Source organism: Lepidochelys kempii, chromosome 2, assembly GCF_965140265.1.
Source record: "Lepidochelys kempii isolate rLepKem1 chromosome 2, rLepKem1.hap2, whole genome shotgun sequence".
Lineage (NCBI taxonomy): Eukaryota > Metazoa > Chordata > Testudines > Cheloniidae > Lepidochelys > Lepidochelys kempii.
Genome location: NC_133257.1, coordinates 68,325,110 through 68,350,803, shown reverse-complemented (window position 1 = coordinate 68,350,803; position 25,694 = coordinate 68,325,110). Strand labels below are relative to the sequence as shown.

Genomic DNA, 25,694 nt, shown 5'->3' with positions numbered 1-25,694 from the left:
CTTCTGTGCTGCTGTTGGCGACGGCTATGCCTTCAGAGCTGGGCAGCTAGAAAGTGGTGGATGCTGGCTGGGAACCCAGCTCTGAAGGCAGAGCCACTGCCAGCAGCAGCGCAGAAGTAAGGATGGCATAGTATGGTATTGCCACCCTTACTTCTGCACTGCTGCTGGAGGGCCACTGCCTTCAGAGCTGGGTGCCAGGCCAACAGCCACCACTCTCCAGCCACCCAGCTCTGAAGGTAGTGCAGAAGTAAGGGTGGCAATACCTCAACCCCCCGCCCCCAAAATTAGCTGGTGACCCCCCCTGCAACTCCCTTTTGGGTCAATACCCCCAATTTGAGAAAAGCTGGCCTCCCCCGTGAAATCTGTATAATATAAGGTAAAAGCATACATGGCCAGATTTCAAGGGGGGGAGGGGGACACCAGATTTCATGGTTCGTGACATGTTTTTCATGGCCGTGAATTTGGTAGGGCCCTAGCTATGGGCCCTCCCTGTGGGTCTGGGGACAGAATAGGCCCACTGCTCCTCCTGCATGTCGTAAGAGGAGACTAACAGGGATGGGCTCTGCCAGGTTAGAAATTTGCCCAAGACATACCATATGATGAGCAAGTCAATGATGTTCCTACCGGATTGATCGCAGCCCAGGTTAATAATGACCCCGCCATCCATCTCCCACCAGGGTAGATGCTACAAGTATACTACTGGTGTAACCCCAACAAAGAGAATCCATGGAAGAGATAACATCACCATAGCCACATGGAACGTAAGGACATTGAGACAAATAGAGAGGTTGAAAGAACTCATGTACGAAATGGAACAATACACCTGGCACCCCCTAGGAATCTCTGAGGTCAGATGGAAGAACTCTGGAGAGGTACCAATGGAAGTACCTTTCCTCTATTACAGTGAAAAGGACAAACATGTCAACGGTGTAGGATTTCTTGTGCATAAAGATATCAAGAATTCAGTATTAAGATGCCGCCCAATGTCCAGCAGGTTTATTTCCATCCATCTAAAGGCAGAACCATTTAATATCACAGTGGTACAAGTCTACGCCCCTACAACAGACTGTGACGATGAGCAAATTGAAAGATGTTTACAATTAGCTCCAAGACATCATCAATAAGGTACACAAGATACCCTAATTCTACAAGGAGATTGGAATGCTAACGTGGGTACTGATGCATAGGCAGACTGGTGAGATTATTGTGGCCCTTTCTGTAATATGGTAACCAATGAGAGAGCATTGAGACTTTGAGTTTAACAGCTATAACAATCTGGTTCTTGCAAACACATTAGGAGCATATAAAGCATCCAGACAATCAACATGGCATACACCTAATGATTTCATTCTGGGATTAACAGAGCTAAAACAAGGAGCTTTCCCAGTGCTGATATTGGAAGTGATCATGACCTTGTGATGCTAAAGTTTTGGCTGCGGCTAAGGCAAACTGTCAGGCCAAAGTTCACCGGAACCAAGTTGGACTTAGAAAGACTCAGAGACCGAAACATTGCAGAGTCATTCCAAGCAATGATCAGGAGAAAATTTGCCCCGCTGCTTGCTCTAGAGGAAGACGTAGAAAAAATGACCAACAATTTCAACACTGTAATAAAGGAGGCAGCAATGGACATAGTTGGGAAACATCATAAGACGACGAAACCATGGGTCACAAATGAAATACTACAAACGTGTGACATTAGAAGAGAACTTGAGACAAGAACAGCACTGAGGGAGCTGATAAATACAGAGCGATTGGCAGAAAGATCAAGAAAGGAATGAAGGCGGCCAAGGAGATATGGATTGAAAAACCTTGCTCTAAAATTGGAGAGTGTATTAATAATAAAATTAGCAAACAAGCCTTCCAGACTGTAAAATATCTGACGAAGGAAAGATGGACCAAAGCTAATTCAATTCAAGACAAAGAAGAAAACAGTCTTACAGAAGAAAGGGACATCATCAATAGGTGGACAAACTACTCCTCTGATCTGTACAACCACCAAACAAATGGAGATCCTAGTGTCTTAGCCCAGATTCAACAAAGGAGGATGACTTTCCAATACTACATGAAGAAGTGGAGACAGTTGTGAAATCACTCAAGAACGGAAAGGCTACAGGTACTGACAACATCCCAGCAGAACTGATGAAATTTGGAGGAGAAATGGTAATAGATGTACTCACCAAGATCTGCAACAAGATCTGGCGGACTGGTGAGTGGCCCTTCACGTGGCCACAGTCACTCATCATCACTCTGCCAAAGAAAGGCAATCTGCAATTATGTCAAAATTACCGGACCATAAGCTTAATTAGCCATCCCAGCAAAGTGATATTGAAAGTCATATTGAACAGACTGAAGCCACAAGCAGAGACTATCATTGCTGAAGAACACGCTGGCTTTCATGTTGGAAGAAGTACCACAGAACAGATTTTCAACCTGTGTGTTCTATGTGAGAAGTACTTACAACACCAGCACGACATCTACCACGTCTTTGTTGACTTCAAGAAGGCATTCGACAGAGTATGGCGCAAACCTCTCTGGGCAACCGTGAAGTAGTAAATGTTGGTCGTAAGCTTATTCTTACCATTAAACAACTGTATGCCAAGGCCAGCAGTGCAGTTCTCATCAATGGCACAATAGGAGAGTGGTTTTGCACCACTGTTGGAGTCCAGCAAGGCTGCCTTCTTTTTCCCCCACACTGTTCAACATCTACTTGGAGCACATAATGACTGATGCCCTAGAAGATCACATGTGCACAATCAGCGTTGGGGGGCGAACAATCTCAAATCTTCAGTTCGCTAATAACATTGATGGCCTGGGCAGGCAATGAAGATGAACTTGCCAATCTTGTGAAACGATTGGACGAAACCTCCGCAAAAATATGGCATGGAGATCAGTGCAGAGAAAACCAAGCTGATGACAAAGAATCATGATGGGATCAGCTCACATATCACTGTCAGTGAACAACAGCTGGAGACAGTGAAACAGTTCAAGTACTTGGGGGCAATCATCACTGATGAAAGATCCAATGCAGAAATTTGGGAAAGAACTGCGCAAAAAACAGCAGCAGCAGCGGCAAAGCTAAAGCCAGTTTGGAGGAATAAGACCATCTCCCTGGAATCCAAACTGAAACTGCTGCACACATCGTTCATCTCCATTTTTCTGTATGTGTGAGAGACATGGACTCTTACAACAGAACTTGAACGGAAAATACAGGTAGTACAGATGAGATACTTTCGTAAAATCCTGGCCATCTCCTACTTCGACCACGTCACTAATGAAGAGGTCCGCAACATCATCACCCAATGTGCTGGGTCATATGAAGACCTCCTGACAACCGTGAAGAAGCGCAAGCTGAAGTGGTATAACCATGCAACAAGATCATCTTGCGTATCCAAGATCATCCTCCAAGGGACAGTACAGGGGAAGAGAAGAAGAGGTAGACAGAAGAAGAGATGGATTGACAACGTAAGAGTGGACAGGAATGGACTTCGCGGAGACCCAAGCACTGACACACAATCGTCGATTGCTCCTCAATGATGGTGCCCCAACGACCAATGCATTTATGGGAGTGATGATGATGAGCTATGGGCCATGCCAAGCCTGAGCTCACAAAATGAGAGCTGGGACACACTCTCCTGCGCTTTTAAAATGACCCCCTATTGGGGCCAGACAGCCTGAAAGAGGAAGCTGACAGATTCAAATGCACAACAAGAACCAGACCTGCAGATAGACTGAAGGAACAGATTGGGACAAGGAGCCTTGGGAGGGGAAGGGAGACTGGGATTAGATGTTCACAGTGGGGAAGAAGGAAACTAGGACTGCGAGTTGGGATGTGTGGGAGACCAGGACTGGCTGGGCATAGAGACTAGGTCTGAAAACCAAGAGTGAGGGAAACTGGGACAGGGATGGGGAATGTAGAGGGGTGAGATTAGCAATTGCTGGTTTGGGTCTAGAATAAGATATCCAAAGATTGGCAACTGGGTCAGACAGCTGGAGTGGGGACAAGACAGAGGTAGTGGAAGGACAAGTTGGAGAGGTCAAAGCAGAAGGGGTCAAGCTTGAGGGAAATGTGCAGAAGAGTCTGTACACAACAAAGTAAACTCCCCTCAGGAGCATGAAATGGAACCCATTCTTCTGCTGTCAGCAAGTATCTGTGAAACCCTCTGGCAAAGTATCCTTCCCCGCCCTAGTGCTGATTCACACAGAAGGGGACAGCATACTATAGCCATAAGTTACTCAGCTCAAATAGCGGTTCACCGCTGCAGGCCTGCGCCACTTCCCGCAGCCCCCATTGGCCTACAGCGGCGAACCGCAGCCAGCTGGAGCGGATGCGGCAGGTAAACAAACCGGCCCGGCCCACCAGGGGCTTTCCCTGAACAAGCGGTGTCCCAAGTTTGGGAAACACTGATCTAAAGGTTCCAACTCTGCTACTAACCCACGTGGATATCAATGTAATGCCACATGATGGAATCTGTTTTTTCAATTTATTTTTTTTTTAAAACCGAGGAAATTACAGACAAAAAAAAATATCTATGTTAAAGGAACATTAAGGCTGCAAATTCAAACACTCAAAAGTTAAGAAAATGCCAGAATTAAAGGTTTCCTTTGCATATGCATTATGATGCTGTCTTTAATTACATGATCATGTACTATTTTTCCCCCACAGGCCCACCTGCCTCATTCAGTGCACAGGATGGAGCTGCTTGGGGGATAAATGAGGATTGCATCGTGAGAGACTATTCTGAGTGGTCTTTGGGAACCTTGCCTCATTTGTTGCAGAAGTTGGAAGGTGTGCAGTGAATAAAGTAGGGGATGTAGGAAGAGAAAGGAAGATCTTGCAGTTAAAGCAGTTGAATGCTGCCCAGAAGAACTTGATTCTATCCCTGCCTCTGTCACATAGTTCTTATGAGACGCTGGTCAAGTAATTTAAACCAAGCTTTTCACAGGTGGTCACTAACTGCGGGAGGGACATGTTGCCACTTTCGGGGAGTCCCCCCAAGTGGTAAGTGCTGCCTCTCCCACATCCCAACCCTGAGCACCCCACCCAAACTCCTCCTCCTGGTGCTGGGGAAGGTGGGGGGGTGGGCCACAGTGGCCCAAGATTGCCCCAACAGCAGCCAGTACAACTAGCTCAGGGGCTGCCTGAGCTGCTCGCGCAGCTCCAGAGCCAGCCGCACCAGAAGTCATGGAATCTGCGACTTCCGTAACCTCTGTGACAAACGAGCAGCCTCAGTGACGAGCACCAAAGAAACCCCATGAGGATACCAATAATTCTGATTTCAAAGCAAGGTTTGAATAATAAATGTAAATAAGCAAATAAGACATAGCGCTACACACTGAACAAGAAAAAACAAAATATTGAATGGCTGTTCATTAACTGAGCACTCTCCATTCTGTGCACTGAATGAGGCAGGGGACCTGTCGAAAAAAAAAGTTTGTGATCATGCAGTTAAAGATTATCCTAATGCATATGCACAGGGGGTTGAACTGAGGTTGCATGGGCAGTCTTAATTTCGGCATTTCCTAACTCTTGAGTGCTTGACTTTGCAACCCTAATCTTGTTCTTTTAACATATTCTGTGTCTGTAGTATTGGTGTATGTATAATTACACATGTTTATTACATACATGAAGAAATTTTATATCTTGAGAACTTTCAGACTATTGTAAGAAAAAAGAATTAAGCCTTCTTTTGAAAGATAATCAACCTCTACTCTTAAAAAATGTGATCAATTGCAGAAATATATCTCCCCAGTAACCAGGTTAGGTTTGGCATTCAGTGCATAAATACTTTTTTCATGTTTGGGTTCCTCCTGACTTTGGGCTGACTCCACTGCAACACCCCTGAATGTGTCACTCTATGATTTCACAGTACAGTATAATGAAAACCCTGTTAGAGCGTAGCATGTTCTATGGAATTGGCTTTTTAAAAGTTATACAGCAGTTTTCAAAACTTTTTTAAAAAAATATAATTTTATAGCCCTTGAGCTATGAAAAAAACGTTACTTTGACAAATACACCACATAATTAAAAAGCCGCTCACCTGCTACATATTCCATCAGGGCTCCTTAGTTGGGATGCCACAGAATAGTCCCAGTGCATCTTCTCTGAGATAAGTACTGAATAATGTCGACTAGTTTATTTATGAAATGAATCAAGTTCACCAGTTTTCTTTAGACTACCTTTAATAATAAATTTGTCCAACACTGAAATGAAGTGCACCATCAATAAGTCAAAACTTTCAACAGGTAAACATCTGATAGCAGGAGATGCAATAGGAGCTCTGCATTCATAATCCATTAATGGTAATGGTTGTCACATACAACATATATTTAATAACTTTAGATTATTAAAGGAAGTTAAAAGTACACAAGGGTGGTCAAATGTGAACAAACTGGTTGTTCACCAATTTATGTAAGATATGCCTTGATCTGCACACTACTTCCATCTCAACAATTGACAGCCACAAGATAATTGATATTGGCAGCTACTTAAGAATTCTCGAAGGCCTTGTCTACACTGCCACTTTACAGGGCTGAAAACTTCTCGCTCAGGGGTGTGAAAAAAACACCCCCCTAAGCGATGCAAGTTTCAGTGCTGTAAAGTGGCAGTGTAGACTGTGCTCCCAGCACTGACAGTTACCCCCCTCATGGGGGTGGGTTTTTTACAGCACTGGGAGAGTTCCATCAGTGCAAACTCTTAATGCAGATGGGCTGCTCTTGCACAGAAGGGGGCATATACCATCACCATTTAATTTGGCAGTCAATTATGTAGTTCCACAAGTGCAATAAAAAAAATATTTTAAGGCCTAAACCTTCTACATGCTTTGATGATGGAGACTATAGAAAGTAAGAGTTAACAGATAAATTTGCCATGAACTTAAGTGCTAAAACTAATTTTAATGCAAATGTACATTTTAAAAAATAAAAAATAAGTCTCAAAACAGTATTTCCTTTTCCATGATAGAGGAACTGAAAATGTTTGAATTCAATAACAATAAAGCCTGCAGGTGATCTGCTTTGCCTTCATCGCGCACTTAGAGAAGGCATTATTGTAGGCCACTGAAGGTCTCTGTAGACAGACCATATTTTACCCACCGGTGGCACTTTTAGCTCAGACATATCCAAGCTAGTCAGTCTGCCTTTGAATGGAACAGATTGCTGGTCTCTCACTTTTTGGGGGTGAGAAGCAGGATAGAAGAGGGGGAGATGCTACTGGTTAGATTACCTCAGCATTTCCCTAAGTGCTAGATGTGCTCCCCCCCATCCCCAATGGTGTACAAAAGATTAGCTGGGGTATCCGGAAGACATATAAATAAGACAGGTAGGCTTTTAACAACACATGGCACAGCTGGGGGGGATGAGGGGAGGATTGTGTGTGGGATTTGTTTCATTTTCCTGAAGAGAGGCTCAGCTTTCAACACATTTGGAAAACACTAGATTCTTGGAAGCAGCTTGGCTGACTGAATATTTCAGTCCCTGTTTTTTTCTAATGTAATGGGATGTTAGATGGGGTGGGATCTGAGTTACCCAGGAAAGAATTTTCTGTAGTATCTGGCTGGTGAATCTTGCCCATATGCTCAGGGTTTAGCTGATCGCCATATTTGGGGTCGGGAAGGAATTTTCCTCCAAGGCAAATTGGAAGAGGCCCTGGAGCTTTTTCACCTTCCTATGTAGCATGGGGCACAGGTCACTTACTGGAGGATTCTCTGCTCCTTGAAGTCTTTAAACCACGATTTGAGGACTTCAATAGCTCACACATAGGTGAGGTTTTTCGCAGGAGTGGGTGGGTGAGATTCTGTGGCCTGCATTGTGTAGGAGGTCAGACTAGATGATCATAATGGTCCCTTCTGACCTTAGTATCTATGAATCTAATATGCACCAACATGTGAGAGGTGAGGTATAACATATCATGCACAGAGTTATATGCTGCAAAAAATTATAATTTAAAAAGTAAAGTCATAATGCAGTGGATTTGCATACAACACAAAAACAGCTCCTTCCTTGAGGACACCTTCTCTGGGGATTTCTTCTTGACCCTCCATAAAACTGAGTTGCCTTCTGATAGAAAGATATTCCTAGCATGCCTTTCTGGGGATAGCCCTTTAAATTTAGAAGGCATAGCTGCAGCTTTAAAGCAGCCTTTTTGCAACTACCTGTTTGTTTCACTTCACTCTCTTCCAGCTGATAAGTACTCTTGAAGACATGACATTTTTGAGAATGTGCTACATAGAAAAAAAAATTTTTCTTCAAAATGCTCCTAGATTCGTTGAAGTTATGGGCCCAGTCATCCTCTCAGTTGACCTCAACAGTTGTTGTTAAAGCATAACTGATGGAATGATCACGTCCCTTAATTAAAAGATTCCTGTCAAAATGTAATAGAAATTTCTCTTGAACCTTCGGGCTCAGTCTTGTCCTGCACAATGCATGTGCACTAGGATGTTTTATAAGAGGGTAGGATGCAGAGAGCCCAGGGAAAAGGACAGACAATCAAGTTATTTGGTGCACCAAAGCTTCAGGGAAATATGTTCTGTTGCCTAATGGGCACAGTGAAGTCCCCAGCCAACTACCGCACAAGCTCCGATCTCAGCACACCCTAGCTGGGGTTCAGGTTGCTTCAAGAATCATCTGCTCACACCCTACTGTACATCTTCCCTCATAGCCTGGGGTTTGAAAACTTGGAGGTTATCGGTTTTCTATAAGTGACTTAACTCTCACTTCTGATGTTGCTTGTCTCAGCAGACCATTCTAATTCTTCACAAAGTTTCCCTCCAGAGAAAATTTTGTTCAGAATCCTGTCTTGGAGTCAGATGGGAGGAATAATGATTTAGCTGTGTATTAGTCAGGGATAGCTGATTTTATTTATTTACTAAATATTTGGTAGCTTCAGTAATTGTCAAGAAGTGCAATTACTACAAAAGTACTGCAAGTACTTTATTTTATTACTCTTATCTTTCTTCCCCATTCCCTGTTTGTTGCATCTAGTCTCACAATTACACTGTAATGTGACGTGTGTGCGTTTTTGTACGGCCTCTAGCACAATGGATCCTGATGGGGGCCCGCAGGCCCTACCGCATTACAAATAATAAAGGATTCAAGCCATAAATCAAAGGAGAATAGGTGTATCCATATTCACTACACCCCACCAATGTGGTATCTGAGTGTCATTTACACTGGAGAACACCATCTGAGACTATTTAATCCAAAAAGGAGGATACCTCCTTCTGATTAAGAAACCTGAAGTTTCAAAAATATTAGTCATTCGAGAGTAAACAATGAGTTAGGAAGTTATTTTTCCCAATTTTAGTGGGAATTTCTATATGAAAGTGCAACAGGGATCACTACACACTATTTATTTGATTGTTTGAATGGTATTCTTGGCAATTACCCTACACAGTAAATTGGGTAGAATATTAGCTCAGAAGGCTCACAGGACTTGGAACTAAGTGTAATGATTCTATGGCCCACACTTACAAGAAATGGCAGTAAAAAGTCCAGACAGCGAGCAAATAAAATAAAAATGTTTATTCCCTCCAGGCACAAATGATGAAGCACACGCAAGGCTAAAAATTAACACGGATGTACAGGTGCTTCACACTTTTCTCAGCCATGATGTACACAAGGTGACACGGGCAGCCCACAGGAAGCTGAAAAATATTCTTTCCAGTGGCACTCTCTGGACATGCTGGGACCAATAGCAACCAGGTGATCACTTTACATTTGCCGTCATCAAAACGTCAAACCACACATAACCATCGTCCTTTCTTGACAGCTTAATCAGATTTGGTTGTATAGTTCATTTTTGAATTTCTGAAACCTTTTTGAGTGTTTTTTTGGCATATTTGGCTCATGTTTATCACCTGCACCAGTCGTTTTGATAAACAGTGGTGGTTAAGCTTTGGGGCAAGTAGGCACGATTTTCTTTCTGCACCCTACTTGCCCCCATGGCACTACTCTCTCCAGGGATTCAATCCGAATTTTCCCCATTACACGCCTCACCCCAAACATGGTGAAAGGGAAGTTCGCTCCCAGGAAACTTGCATTGCTATGACGTCTATGGAGATTGTGGAATCTCTATCTGTGAGGTTTTTAAGAACAGGTTAGACAAACACCTGTCAGGGATGGTCTAGTTATTACTTATCCTGCCTTGAGTGCAGGGACTGGACTAGATCAGTGGTTCTCAACCTGGGGGGCTGTGAGCAGGTTTCAGGGGGGCTGTTAAACAGGGCCATCATTAGATTTGCTGGGGCCCAGGACAGAAAGCAGAAGCCCCACTGCATGGGTCTGAAGCTAAAGCCTGAGCAATGTAGCTTCGCGGGACCCTATGTGGCACGGGATCTGCTTGCTCCCCCCAATGCTGGCCCTGGCTTTTATATGCAGAAAAACAGTGGAGTGGCAAAAGCGGGTTGTGCAGTTTTTATAGCATGTGGCGGGGGGTGGGGGTTCGGGGAGAAAAACGTTGAGAAACCCTGGACTAGATGACCTCCTGAGGTCCCTTATAGTCCTACACATCTATGATTCTAAGGAGGGAGCCTGAGAGACATGTGTGTGTGTATGGGGCCCCCACCCTTCCTGTCTAAGACCAAGCCCCCTCACTGCACCCCAAACTGAAAGAAAGGGAGGATCGGTCCTAGGAAAGCTGCTCTGCTATGCTACCTAGATTCTTAATTACCTTGGCCAGGCCCAGACCCAGACCCAGACCTGCTTCCCAGGATGATCCTCATCCACCACCACCACTACCGCCACCGCCTCCTCCTTCTGCCCTGCTGGTTTCTCCTCCCCCACAGACTGTGCAGCAACAGATCTGGTAGTAGGCAAGCCACAACCATTCTGAATGGAGTTTGGGGCATGGGATTCACCACCCAAGTCACAGGTTGTTATGTTGTGCTCTAACTGCCCCGTCTGGACCCTGCCAGCATGCTCTACAAGATATCTAGAGCACATTAACATAATCCAGCAATCTAGCAGCTAAAGTGCAACACACAGCCTGTTGCTTAGGTGATGGATCTGGGGCCTCAAACCCCATTCAAAACTGCCACTGCTTGCCTCCTGTCAGACCTGTCACTGCGCAGTCTGTGCATCTGCCATGGGGGGTGGTGGTGAAGAATGCCCCCTGCAGCACTATTTGCGGTGTTCATTGGACCCGAGTCGTGGGGAATGATGCAAAAGTCATAGATTTAAGGCCTGAATTCATAATTTCATAATTACATGTACAAATTGGGAAGATTACAGAAAATTGACAGGGCTGGTATCTCCGCTATTCCTATCCTACCTCCTCCTATCCATACTAAAGTCTTAGCCTGTCTCTCTGACATCTCCTTATGGAGGTCTAGCTGTCAGCTCAAGCTCAGCATGACTAAAACAGAGCTCTTAATCTCCCCAGCAAGCCATTCCTCGATCACTGTGAACCTCATCATTCTACCTATCACTCTGGCCCATAACCTCAGCACCATGTTGGACTCTGACCTAGTTCTCACACCCAGGCTATGGATTCTTTATGCATAGAATTGCTAAAATATTGCCTTTCCTCTCCACATAGCTAAAACTCTTTCCCAGGCTTTCATCTCATATCTAGATTATTGCAACATCCTTTTCTCTGGTCTTGACAAATGCAATCTTTCCCAGTTCATCTCCATTCAGAATGCTACTGCAGATATCATTTTCCTAGCACATCACTCTGAACATGTCACCCCTCTCTCTGCATTCCTCCAGTGGCTCTCTCTTCTCTATTGCATCAAATATAAGTTGCTTGTCCTCACTTTCAGGGCCATTTTGTGACCTATCATTCACTATCAAGATATCTACTCCCCCTCTCATCGGCCCATGATTCTAGTCTCCACCACCCATTTGTTAAATTTTCAAACAAGAACAAAGGGATGTGTTACACCTAGGACTGTCAATTCATCGCAGTTAACTCACGTGATTGATTTTTTTATCACAGTTAATTTTTTTGGCTTAATCACGATTAATCGTACTGTTAAACAATAGAATACCAACTGAAATTTATTAAAGATTTTTGGATGTTTTTCTACATTTTCAAATATATTGATTTCTATTTCAACACAGAATACAAAGAGTACAGTGCTCACTTGATATTATTATTACAAATATTTGCACTGTAAAAATGATAAAAGAAACAGCATTTTTCAATTCACCTCATACAAGTACTGCGGAGCAATCTCTTTATCGTGAAAGTGTAACTTATAAATGTAGGGTTTTTTTGTTACATAACTGCACTCAAAACCAAAACAATGTAAAACTTTAGAGCCTACAAGTCCACACAGTCCTACTACTTGTTCAGCCAATTGCTAAGACAAACAAGTTTGTTTACATTGACGGGAGATACTGCTGCCTGCTTCTTATTTACAATGTCTCCTGAAAGTGAGAAGAGGCTTTCGCATGGTACTTTTGTATCTGGCGTTGCAAGGTATTTACATGCCAGATATGCTAAACGTTCATATGCCCCTTCATGCTTCAGCCACTGTTCCAGAGGACATGCTCCCATACGGATGATGCTCGTTAAATTTAATTAACACATTTTTTTGTGACTGAACCCTTTGGGGTATGTCTCCTGTTCTGTTTTACCCACATTCTGCCATATTTTTCATGTTATAGTAGTCTTGGATAATGATCTAGCACATGTTCATTTTAAGAACAGTTTTGCAGCAGATTTGACAAAATGCAAAGAAGGTACCAATGTGGGATTTCTAAGGATAGATACAGCACTCGACCCAAGGTTTAAGAATCTGAAGTGGTATTCTATTTTTTAATCATGTAATTGCAATTAATTTTTTTTACTCGCTTGACAGCCCTAGTAATGCCACTAGAGTGAAACAAAAGCAACTGTACTGGTCCTAAAAACCCCAAAACACTACTACATAGTGTTTAGCACTAACTATACACACACCCCCACCCCTACCTCTCTCTTTTACATAGCACTCCTATGACGTGTTTAGCACTAACTATATACACATATATACACACACACACACACCCCTACCTCTCTCTTTTACATAGCACTCTTATGACAGGTAGCACGTGGAGCTAAGTAGAATAGAAATCAGGGCCCTAATGTTTTTCTTTTGAGAGGGAGGAGGAGGAGACAGAGTATAACTATCCAAGCAGAGGAAAGAGAAAAAATGAGATCAGCAAAACACGCACAGGAAAAAGATATACATTAAATACAAAGGAAAAATTTTAAAAAAAATCAATGGAAATGGTGAATAATAAAAAAAACTACAATAAAAAGGATGAATTGAGGAATAAATGGAAAGTTATTAAATCAAATATTTCAGAGAAATATTGAACACATTGTTTCTTAATGATTATATCTATGTAAAAGGATGTAAAAAGAAAGATCAAGGAGAGTTTTTTAAAAAACAAAAATTAAAAATCAATGGATTATGTTTTGAAAGGGAAGTTTAGACACTGACAAAGTTGTTGGACAGTTTTACCCTATTTTATCCTTTTCCCTGTTTAGTATATTAAAGGTATGTATGCAACAGTCAAGGAGGAAAAAAGTTAATAGGTCTTGGAATAAAGCAAGAAAGAATAATAAGGTATGGAAAAGAAGTTGTTACTAAGTAAGGAAGAGAAAAAAAGGAGAAACCTCACAGCAGCAGTGATTAAGTAGCAAAGAAAGAAAAGCAACCTGGTTCAAGCCACATTAAAAAAAAAATGAACAACTAACTGTCCTCCTGGCGTTTCCTCATTGCAATGAGTTTGTTAGAGGCTTGACCTGTTGCCTGTCATGTCTTGTTTAAATATAAACTGTTTCAGTAAGTACATTCTTGTCTTTAAAGCACAGTTCTGCTCTGAAAATTGAGACTAAAAATAGCATTGAAGACTCCCATTCATGTCCTGTTTTCTGTCTCAAATTTAGTAAATTAACAAGTAAAATTATGGGTTTTTCCCCTGAGCTGCTAGCTTTCTTTTTTCATTTGTTGTGCTGTTTTTTAACTGCAAACTCACTGGACTGTGACAATCAAGCTATGTCCTTTGACTGAAATTGGTTCCGGTGAGGTGTACAGCAATGGATTAAGGCCTATATTACTTGAATAGATGTATGTAATAATGTGGCAATTTGAGAATACAGCCACAAATACTAAAGTAAAAATCTATACTTAGTTGCAAAAATATTAGATATAAAGGGCAAGGTATTTGGAAGTATTTAACAGTTTCCTAAGAAACAAGTTACTTAATAAAAATAATTTAAACTAGGATATTTTTAAGGTTAGGAAAAGTTGAGGAATCTCTGTAAAGATAATACATGTTACATTAATCCAAGGATTGCCAACCTTTCGCATGCAGCCCATCAGGGTAAGCCCCTTGGCGGGCCGGGCAGTTTCTTTACTTGCCATGTCTTCAGGTTCGGCCAATCGCAGATCCCACTGGCTGATGCAAGGGATGTGCTGACCGCCGCTTCCCGCAGCCCCCAATGGCCTGGAGCTGCAAACCGCGGTCAGTGGGAGCTGTGATCGGCCAAATCTGCGGACACGGCAAGTAAACAAACTGGACCGGCCACTGGCGGTCTGCATGCCAAAGGTTGCCAATTCCTGCATTAAGCCAGGCTAGTGTGTCAGGAAACTTGGAGGACACAGTAACCTCTTAAGCTCATAGTGATTGGGAAACCCATCATGAACAATACTTCTGCACATTAGCAAGTGAACAAGTAAAAAGAATCTGTGTTTATTATTTTGCCATTTTTTGGATCATTTTAATAATACTTCACGATTTAAACATGCTGTAAAGTATTTTTTGAAAACAATTCTTATTATTAAGAAATCTCATTCACTACAGCGGTCATAAGTCTTTCCTGGTTGGAAGAATTAGAGTCTGCAAATAAGCAATGGTCTCCTTTAATTTTATATAAGATTACTGAGTGTGTTTGAGAGAAAACAAAAGTACTAAAGAATCTCCTGAGAGGAGTGAGTTAGTTTTAAGTTTCCTAACACCTCCTGCCCCTCAACCAAAACAAAGAAACCAACAAGCCCAACCAGACAGATATACAACCCTCAACTACCATTCTAAGTTTATACAATATTATTCTTTTATTGAGTAAATGCACTTTAGTTATTTTGGGGGGAAAGCTTTGATTTAGCATTTATCTTATCAACTTAGTAAGGGAATGTGCAGACAGTAGTTCTCTGTAATCTTGCTGCAGAGCTGCTGATTGAGATAGCTCCACTGTTCACTTGCTGTTTTAGGGAGCTACATATACCAGTTGCTGATATTAGGGCTTGTCTTCAGTGCAGTTAGTTCACGGTATAACTCAAGTGTTGCCATTAACCCAATCCTGTACACACACAAAAATCTCTAACTCAAGCTACTTGGACCATAAAGGAGCATAGGCTGAAGTTTAAGTGTTGATGACACTCAAGCTAGTAATGCAGTTGGGACATAGTTACTCTCCACTGTTAATCCAATTACACTGTGCTGCTTGAGTGTTATTTTGCAGTATGGCCGTTCTCATTTTAGCTAACCTAACTAGAAAGGATTTAATTGGAGCGTAAATTACTGCAGAATTAGCTTGAGTTAAGATATAATCTTAGAAGAACCAAACATCCTACCTGCTAGAAAGGTTCGCTGCACAGCTTTGAAACAGACAGCTTAATGCAACAGCTTTCCCACCAAGGCTTTATACTGTAAATGTTCAGAATGTGTATTGGGAATAGTCTTAGGCCAGGTCTACCCTAGAAATTTACATTGGTAAAACTACGTTACTCAGGAGTGTGAAAAAGCCACACCCAAGCGACGTAGTTATACTGACCTGACTCTCAGTTTAGATAGCGCTATGTCAACGGGAAGGCTTCACTGCCTCTTGCGGAGATGGATTACGCTCTCCCATTGGTGTAATACTGTCTTCACTGAAGCACGACTGCTGCGCAGCTGCATCACTGTACGTGTAGACAAGTCCTATTTCAGTCTATTTAAAGACATTTGTTTTACATAGGTTTTGTTGTTAATAATTTGTCTTTTGCTATTCTTCTGCTATAACACCATGATACTGGTTTATAAAATGACTAAGGTTAAAAATATTTAAATTATCTATATCCCTCTCAACACAATTTAATCTGATAAATATTTTCACAGATAACAGATACAGGATTACAGCAAAATATGTTAGAATAACATTTCTTAGCTTGTCATTATTTTCTCAGTATGGGCACTGTGGCTTTACCTTTAAATGTTTACCAATACTTCTATCTCATCTCCCACCTTTTCCCCAACCCTCATTGTTCTGTGATTCCTAATTGAATGGCATATGATTGTGGATGTAGGTGCAGCTCTGAAATAAAACAATAATGAAACATAGTTTAGTTTGTTACTTATTAGCAAAATTTGTAAGGCATATTTGAAATTTTCTTCAGTTTGAAAATGCACTGCTCTTATCTTAAAAGGAGTTAAGTACATTAGTAAGCAATATATGTCACATTCATCCTTTGTATGATTCTGCTGGTTTCTGTAAAGTTACAATAGGGCTGAGTTTGGCTCTATATGCTCCTCAGAGCTCTTAGCAATAGCACATCATTGTGGATAATATGACAGCTCATCAATCATGCAACAGGAAGACTTCTAAGTTTACTCTGGGGGAATTCTGTGTCACTGCACAATGCAGAATTGGCACAGAAATTAATGTTTTTTGCACAGAATTTCTGCCCCCCTGAAATGGGCTGCAGAGCTCCTGACCGCCACTAGGGGGCACTGGATCCAGCAGAGCCCAGCTCACAAATAGAAGACACTGCCAGGAGAAGTGGGAGGGAGCTGGAGGGTTCCTGGCAGTTGCAGTTCCCAGTACGTCCTCAAGGAAGGAGAGGGCAGCGCCATGCAGGTAACTCCATACAAGCCCAGGACCCAGCATTAGGCGGTTTCTCCCTCTGAATCCCTGGGCTCCGGGGAGAGGGGGTGCGAGTATCTGGGCTGGGGGCCCCACAGAAGGGCTATGAGGGGGAGGAGTGCAGATATCTGGGCTGGGGGCGCCCCACTGCTGGGCTCTGAGTGGTGTGGGATAAGAGGTGCATGTGAGTGTCTGATCTGGGGGCGGGGAGGCCGTAGCTGGGCTCTGGTGCGGAGGAGCTGTGGGTGTCTGGCCCTCCTGCTGGGCTCTGGGGGAAGGGGCACAGAAACAGGAACTGGGTTGTCATAGGGGTTTCCTTAACACACTACTCCCGGAGGACTTTTTTTGTGTCTGTATTGTTACAGACATAGCTGCTGATAGTATTCTGAAATAAATTACCAAAATAACTGAAATTGGCGTGATTATGTAGTGTTATTTTGACAAAATATGCAGAATTTTAAAACACTGTGTGCAGAATTTTTAATTTTTTGGCACAGGAGTAAAGTTATATACTTTAACCTGCCATTTAGGTATCACTAAATCCTATAGACAGCCTACTACTACGGTCAAGTAGTAATGACTAATTGAATATTTCTCAGATATTCTACCTCTTGCTGTTAGACGATAATTTAGAATGAAAACTGTTCTTGCTAAGCTTCTTCAATAGACTTCTCAATCTAAATTAACTTAGGTACATGCAAATGTCCTTGTATTAAACAGTTTAACATATTGCAGGTTTTAGTTTTTGACGTTTAAAGGAACAGTCATCTTAAAAAAGAAAGGCACACCAACCTCAGTTTTTTAATCTACTGTTGTTACAAGTAACACTTAAAATTACTGAAGTGAAAAGATAAGGAAAATATCTATTTTTGTATTTTATGCATTTCTCAGAATTTTGTGCATCGTCCGTTTCACTGTTTCCCATGATGTTTGCTGAGGGTCTTTTATACAGCAACAGAAGACACTTTTACAAAAATTAAAAAGAGGAATATGTGATTGAAAGAAACAAAAGTATGGAAGATGTTACTGATCCTGCCCAGAGTTTTCTACTTCAGATGAGCCTCCAAAACTCTAATATTTCTGGAAAAATTTTAATATACAATATTAGATATTTGGTTTCAGGAATATAACTCATTTAAAATAAAACAAACACTTCACTGCTTACCTGAGAGAAGGTACAAGTAGTGGGCAGAATTTGAGCGTCTACCAGCAGCAAGCTGCTATTTAAAAATTTAGCTTTTAAAAAATACTAGTTTTAATAACAATTTTGTTTGCAATATCCAGAATGCCTTAATGTAAGCCAAACTACATGAGCTATACATTTCATACAATTCCTGGAAATACTGTTAAGTTGGCACTACCCACTCACTGCACTCCATTGAGACCTTGTAGCACAATTCTATCCCCATACAGTTCAAATGTTGTATGTGTACTTCTGTAATAACTTGAAACCACTCAGACAAACCGTTGTAAGGGACAACTGCCTCAGTTTAAAAACATTCCACGCAGAATGATGTATGGTTTAATAGATTACAACATTAGACTTAAAAGCATAATCTTTGATGTGGCTATTTTTAAGGTGGTGTTAGCAAAAGTATAAAATATTAATCCTGTTTTCCAATAAACATAACTTTTGATCTACTGAATAAGTCATGCTACATACAATAATCAGAGAGGGAGGACAATGTAATTAAATTCATTTGGGGAAATAAGACATTAGCACAAAGCTGTATAAACTAAAAATGATGCAATCACAGAACAACATTCCAACGAAGGCAAATACACTGAGTACAGTAATTTTAACAAACAGAAGTTTTTATTCTATGTCCAATCCACAGTATTGTGCAATCAATTGAAGCTACATAATACATATATTAAAATTTGTTTAGAAAAAATATTTGACTCAAATAGAGTATATAGTGTATTTAATTTGTTAAGTGTTTCTAGCTTTAACAATGTCACTCAATATTTCCTTTTAATTCTGAAATTTGAAAAAGAAATCATTTTAGATTTCAAGATCAATATTAAACTTCTTGAGTATTCTTAAATACAACATTAACACATTGCTAGACAATGTTGCTGTAGCAACATGGAGCTTCAGAATTCAGCAAGTACTTTTAATTAATTAATTAATTATTTAAATAAAACCATTTCAGGGATATATTTGCTAGTGGAGTTATGCTGTTTTGGACTAATTGTGATGGTTTTCCTACTGAAAACTCTCATACTTTTCCTTATTTACAAACAACCAAATTCCTAACAGTAGCTCCCCACCCATCACTGGTGCCCTCCTGAGTTATGCCTGGCATTATACCAAAGCTGCTTGGTGCAAATGGCAGGAGTTGACCCCAGTTCTCTCTGATAAAAAGATGCCAGTAATTTGACCCAGCATAATGGATAGAGCAAAGAGAGATGGCCAGCCATAAGAAAAATCAGTATGCCCTCTACCACAGAAATGAAGATGTTCAGATGGTCAAATGGTTGGATACTCCAATATAAAAAACAAAATGAGACTGGGAGGGGCCTACTGTGGCTTGCCCCAACTGAGGACAAGTTGAGGAAGGTGAGGCTACATTGGTATGGACATGTCCAGCGGAGACCTCCAAGTTATATTGGTAAGATGGCCTTTACAATGATTGTGGACTGAAGACAACCAAGGGGGAGGCCAAAGACTCAGTACATGGACTGGATATCAACAGACCTTAGACACACCAGTTTGCATGTAGCCAAGCATACAATTATGAGTTTTGGAAAAAGGCTATAAAAAGTCACCACTCCTGAACAGGAAAGTGGCAAGAAAAAAGAAGAGTCCCTTGCCCTTCAGTGTGGAAAGAGGTAATCTGTTAAATTATTTACTAACCAAGTCGCTGTGTTATCTTGTTGGAAGCCCGTGACACCAGTGTTCCTTGATTTGCCCTGGCTGATGATTAGGTTCACAATGGAGTCTGAAGTACTGGTATTGACTCAAAGCCCTAAATGACTTGGTTCTTGCCTACTTGAGACACGCTTCTCTTCTCATGCCAACAATCAGAAGACACACAAACTGGAGTCCCTTTGATATAAAGAGAAGGGGAGCTGTCATTAGATTGTTCTCTGGCAGGTGCTCACTATTTTGAATCTAGTCCTTGGACTGAAACAGCATGAAACTCTTGATCCGCAGGGCATACTGTAATGACTATCAATTTACTTAGAATTTGGGAATGAAAAGGGGAGAGGGCTTGTGAGGTAGGGGAGTACTGGCTGAATTTAATTGTGGTTGGGTATTTTTTGGCTTGCAATGAAGAACAGCTGATGGCTTTACTTCTTGAGGGCACAAAGGGAAACTACGTATTTTTTGTCTAAAAGTTCTATAGATCAGACCATATATTATTATTGACACTGCCCATAAGAGCACCTTATAAGCAGTCACGTGAAACAAACTACTTAAGCTACTAACAAGCCTATCAAATGCAGAGAAACATATGAAATAGACTAGCATCTAAAGGCAGCAACCTCAGTTCCCTGGGCAAAAGACCACTGGGCTAAAGAATTGGGCACTGTCATACACTGCATGGCTGCACACAACAGGCTGTGCATATATTTTGTTCTCTGTCTTCCAATCTAAATATCTGAGTTTATATGAAGTCACAGCATGCATTTACAAATATGTACAGCACATCAAATCTTTAAGAGAGATGCAAACCTATTTTTGTCGTTAGTTCCTTTAATTTCTTGCAAAGGCCTCTGCTTCAGAAAGGCTGGATATACATGCAAATAAACTGCCTTTAAAGCTTTTTTCCTTTTTTTTGGGAGGGAGGGGACTACACCTATTTACCATGTGTTGGGAGGGAAGAATTCACAAATCAGCTAAGCCCTACATTCTGCAATGCACATTTCCCACAACTGTCATAAGAGCTGAATATAATTAAGTTTAAGTACTACTTAAGGAGCTAGTTTTAGAGTATTCCACTCCTACTCAAAGAGATGACTTTTTTCTTTATTAAAACACCATAAATGACGTTATTATCAACCCTTTCACTAAAAGGACAGTTTGATAGAAATGATTATTTCATCATATTCAAGCACAGTTTAACTACGATCTTAACATGAAACTCTGGACATAAAAGAAGCCTCTGTTAATTCAGAGAATAAAGAGATTTATCACTAAAATAGGTTATCTAACATAATGAGTTAATTCCTTCAGAAAACATGTACACATATATCAGAGGAAAGCTTAATACTGTATAATCTATATCAACGAAGAGGTGTCCATCTGCTTGTCACTCACCCCTATGAAGAACAAAGAATACAATCCTAAAGTCATTACTGAGACAAAACTCTTAGTGACATCAACTTTCCCAAGCAGGGTTTGTGGACTTTGACCCAAGCTAACTGAATATATTGAGAGCTTCATGGCTGTAACTAACAGTGTGATTGAAGTAGTAAAAACTACTGGGCCTCATTTTTCTCAAAATGTCTATCCCCACCAGATTAAATTGCTAGAGCGCCCCTCCCACCACGTATCATGAAAAATACACCCTCTTTTTATATTCAAGATTTTAAAAACTTCCATGAAAATATCTTAAAAATAGAAAAGACTCATACATATGCCAAACTACCCTTACTTCTTTTGCAAACAACTGAACTAGTAAACTCGTCAGTTAAAGATTACTCAAAAATCAACTTCTCTTTCAGCATATAAATTTAACAAAGAGAATCAAGTTAGATTTACATGAACACACTGACTTTTTAGTACCATCTGTATCTACTTGCTATCCAAGATATATTTAGCTTACTTGCTCTCTTAAAAAAATACTGTAGAGTGGTCCAGTTTTCAAAGGTAGAAAAATTGATTACATTTCAGGGAAATGAGTTACCTATACAAATGATACTTACCAAGTAATGTATTTCACAGTGCATCTTTTTTTAAAACCACAATCTATTTTTCTGTTTGCTTTCTACAGCAGTTGGTAGCAACGAGTATGCTCAAGTATTTCCTATGGGAAATGATAATACATCATATATTTGATTGCAAGGAGTACTCCAAGTCCTCAAGAACTCACATCTCTTTCTCAGAGGCTAGTATCAATATTCATCCAGTTTGGGCTTTCTCCCATCACCCAACTACCAGTGGTAGTTAGTCTTCCATTTTAGCTTACAATCCAATTTCTATATTTGTAATACTACCAGCAAGAGTGATGTCATGCATAGGAAGAAACTAATTGAGAGAATAAAAGTCGAGACCACTTTTTGACTTTGATTTCTGGACCAAAGAGAAACATACACAAACGTTTTACATGAAGCAACACATCTTCAAAAATTATTATAAGGAAGCAATTACATTGGAAAAGCATAAAGAACGAAAGTGTAACACTAGATAATTATTTTATATGAACTCTTTATGGTAGTTGCTACAGTCATGAACTTTACATCAGCAAGAACAATCTGAATAACTAGATATAACATAATATGCTTATCAATAACTTCTTAAGTAACAAATCATGAAGTTTTATCACTTAGGAATAACAGTCCTCTCGATTTCATTGTATTGGTATGCTTATACCTGTATTTAAACACCATTTAAAGCAGTATGTAGTAATATCATGCACTCATATGTGCAACAATATTTTTATTACTCTTTCTGAAACTGAAAAGTAGCCCATAATATATTTTGGTTGGGTTTAATTAGAATGGTTTAGCCTATACATAATCCCAGTATTAAGACACTAAAGAAAATTATGTCAAGTCACTAAGAAAAGTCCACCAGATTCAAATTAAACTGGCACCTATTGTGATCAGCCATGTTTGAGCTGTTTTTTAAGCTCCATGGTTCACAGTTTCTTAACGTCTCCTGGATGAGATCAATTAAATCTGCATTAACTACAATATCTTCCAGTGAACAAAATCAGCTTTGACAATATCTATACTTGGCTTTCAGACAAAGTGGCTAAATTCTAAGGGCTTTTTCATTCATTTTGTTTAAAATACTTTTTGGAGGAAATGGACAATAGTATCTGATAATATTCAGTAAGTAATGTATATGAAACCCTTTGTAGTATGCCATTTGACTAAACACACAAGAATAACTGCAAGCTGTAGAGGTTAATTTTTTCAATTTTAGATATTGAGTATGAAAATGCAAATCCATACTTACAAGTGATGAATAGTGTAATCGCTAGAGATGAAGCAATTTTACTAAATGTACAATTAATATCACTTTAGGAATTTTTATTTATATTAAGAGTTTCAAAAAATAATAAAAATTTACCAAGTCTAACATATATTTTATTACTAAATATACAGTTTTGAAGATTATTATTAAACTGCCAGAACTCCTTTACTTTTGGGATAGAATTTTTTTTTCTTTTTTTAAATGGTCCTTTTCAAAAGGTCTGTCTTAGTAGTCTGGAATAGTTTTCTATATTATACAGAATTCAACGACTGCAACATCCTCCCTAACAGATCAGAAAAGCCTCATTTTTAAAGAAATTGGTAACAGCCATGATGAATACATATACCACAGTAAGCACTGGCTTATTAAAAGTAGTCTAGTAAAATCTCATTAATTTGTATATAGGAATTGGTCTTTGCACTTCTCAAAGGCTTAACAGCATGATGTTGTAGTGATGTCTCATTAATTCAGACTTGAATGCTTTCTCAAAATATGTTACAGAACATTTACTACTAAATTAGATACACCACAGTATACACTTGTCAAATCAACAAACAAGATGAGCTTTGTGATGCATTATCCTTGCTTTTTATTTGCTTACTTTATGATTTGCACAATTCAGTAATTGGGAATGGGATCCCTAATCAATGTGAATAAGCAAGATTCTACTACGCAAATTGTATTAATGAAAAATCTAGAGTTTTTGACAGTCTAAAAATATTAAATTTGACCCCACATCAAAATATGTACGACTCTGTACGCACTATATGCAGAGTAGAACTTTACAGTAAATTGTTTGATTGTAGTATATGTGATAGTAAAGATTTGAAAAGACATTTACTGAAAATTCTAGGTCACTATCAGCATGCAAACTACACAACTAGATGACCTATCTTTTACAGAAACACCAAATTATTTTTAGTTACCCTAACGTTACTCAAAACAAGTATGACAAAATTCCCATTAAACACTTTCTAATCTGATTTCTAGGGATATTCTCCTCAGAGAGGCATTTGGCATGTTAAGTGCAAAAGAAGATTATAACAATTCAATTTACTGGAATAGACACTTTTTGTATTTTCCAAGTTCCTTTACATATGTATTTCTTCATTTCTTTCTATGGTCATATTAAACTTTGCTCTTCTGGTTCCCACTTAACTTCTTATAATTAAATAAAGTTATTTTACTTCATAGTTTTAAATTACTGTTCTATGCATTATTGTCTACCTTGGGTACATTCACTTGTTTTACCTATTTTAGTCTTTGTTTTTATGCTTTATTATTTTGACCAAAAAAAAAATCATGAACATTGGACCATACTCTACCCTCATTTATACCTATGCAACTCCACTGAAATCAGCAGGGTTTGATGGTGCATCGGAGAACAGAATTTTATCCATTCACTTTTTATTAAAATATACTGGACAAAATGTATTCAAATTCTAAACAAATAAGTGTATTTTAAAGGTAATAAGAGATATTAGGAAAGCTTACAAAACAAGCTAATTTATCCTATTAACAGGAGTATAATTGCATAAGCTCTCTCACTTCTCAATGTTCAAGTATGCACACACACACTTCATATGTAGTCATCTCAGATTCCCCTCAGTCACTGTGTGCAGTTTTAATACCACGATCCTGCAGTAACTCTGTTTACAAGTTATCCATGGACCATTTAAATATTAACAATTTTAATAGATTCTGTGAGAATGACCCATCTTTGTAAGTAGTATCACATCACAATTTTGGGGTTTTTACAGTATTACAGAATGTCTTGTCAACTTTTTTTTAAAATATTAAATTGTACTTGGAGTTTCTGCTAATATGCCCTAAAAAGATGAGAATGGCAGGTGTGCACTTTGAGGGTAGAGGGAAGAAAAGAATCCAAGTAGCAGATTAATATACTTGAAAGCAGAACTTAACATGGCATTATTATGATCAAAGCTATTCATTATTAGGTTCTCATAGCAGAAGATTTCTAATTATTGTAATACAAAACAATTAGAACTCTTTTCATATTTGGTGTAGTTATGTTTGATGTTCTGTGGACAAGTGGTCATTTAAAATCCATTACTAATTGCAATCTATTCAACTGTAGATAATAGATAATTATGTTCCCCATTACATTAAAATAATTTAAAGTATAGGAACCTGCTTGAGCAAGTCTAATGAGTTATAAGTAATATGTTTTAAGTTCAAACCCCAAGTTTGCATAATTTATAAAATCACTAAACATTTGACTAAGTCCTAGATGTGATTTTAGATTAACAGGAAAAAACACACATTTTATTAGCAAGATATTTTACTAGCTAAATGCAGCAATCTTCTGCCATACATTAGAACTCCAAAACACTTATTTCACAACTGATCAATATAAAATGTTACTTTGTTCTCATATTTGAATTATTTTGAAATAGTTCCCTAAAGCTACCTAAACATTTGGTAATTGGTTAAAGATGGTTAGCAGTTCACTGGGCAGATAGAAATATGCAATATCAAAAGTAAAGAAAGTTAAAAGCTCACTATTCTATTTCAAGAGGATATTCTCACCAAGTATACTGTCACCTCAGTAGAGATGGTTGCTAGTTCCTTTTAACACTACAATGCATCTGAGGATGGTTTAAGCACTGTTACATGTTTTACATTTTCCAAAATATTATCCTTTGGTAAACAAATTAACTTGTTTAGGACACCTTCCTAACAAAATTTTTC

General features: G+C 39.5%; 1 protein-coding gene across 10 annotated transcripts in view; it reads right to left on the bottom strand.

Annotated features, from left to right (window-relative positions):
* Nucleotides 1–25,694, bottom strand: part of PLAG1 (PLAG1 zinc finger) — a 59,725-nt gene that overhangs the window by 29,370 nt on the left and 4,661 nt on the right. Inside the window, exons 2-4 of one of the 10 annotated variants that reach the window (XM_073331115.1) lie at nucleotides 21,707–21,807; nucleotides 19,692–21,100; nucleotides 16,175–16,282 (exon numbers count right to left, since the gene is read on the bottom strand). The exons of 2 other annotated variants lie outside the window; for them this stretch is intronic. The gene's annotated coding sequence lies outside the window, so the exon portion shown is untranslated. Of the gene's footprint in view, nucleotides 1–16,174; nucleotides 16,283–19,691; nucleotides 21,808–25,694 lie in introns of all 10 variants that reach the window. 7 more of the 10 variants (XM_073331116.1, XM_073331125.1, XM_073331118.1 and 4 more) reach the window with 7 other exon arrangements.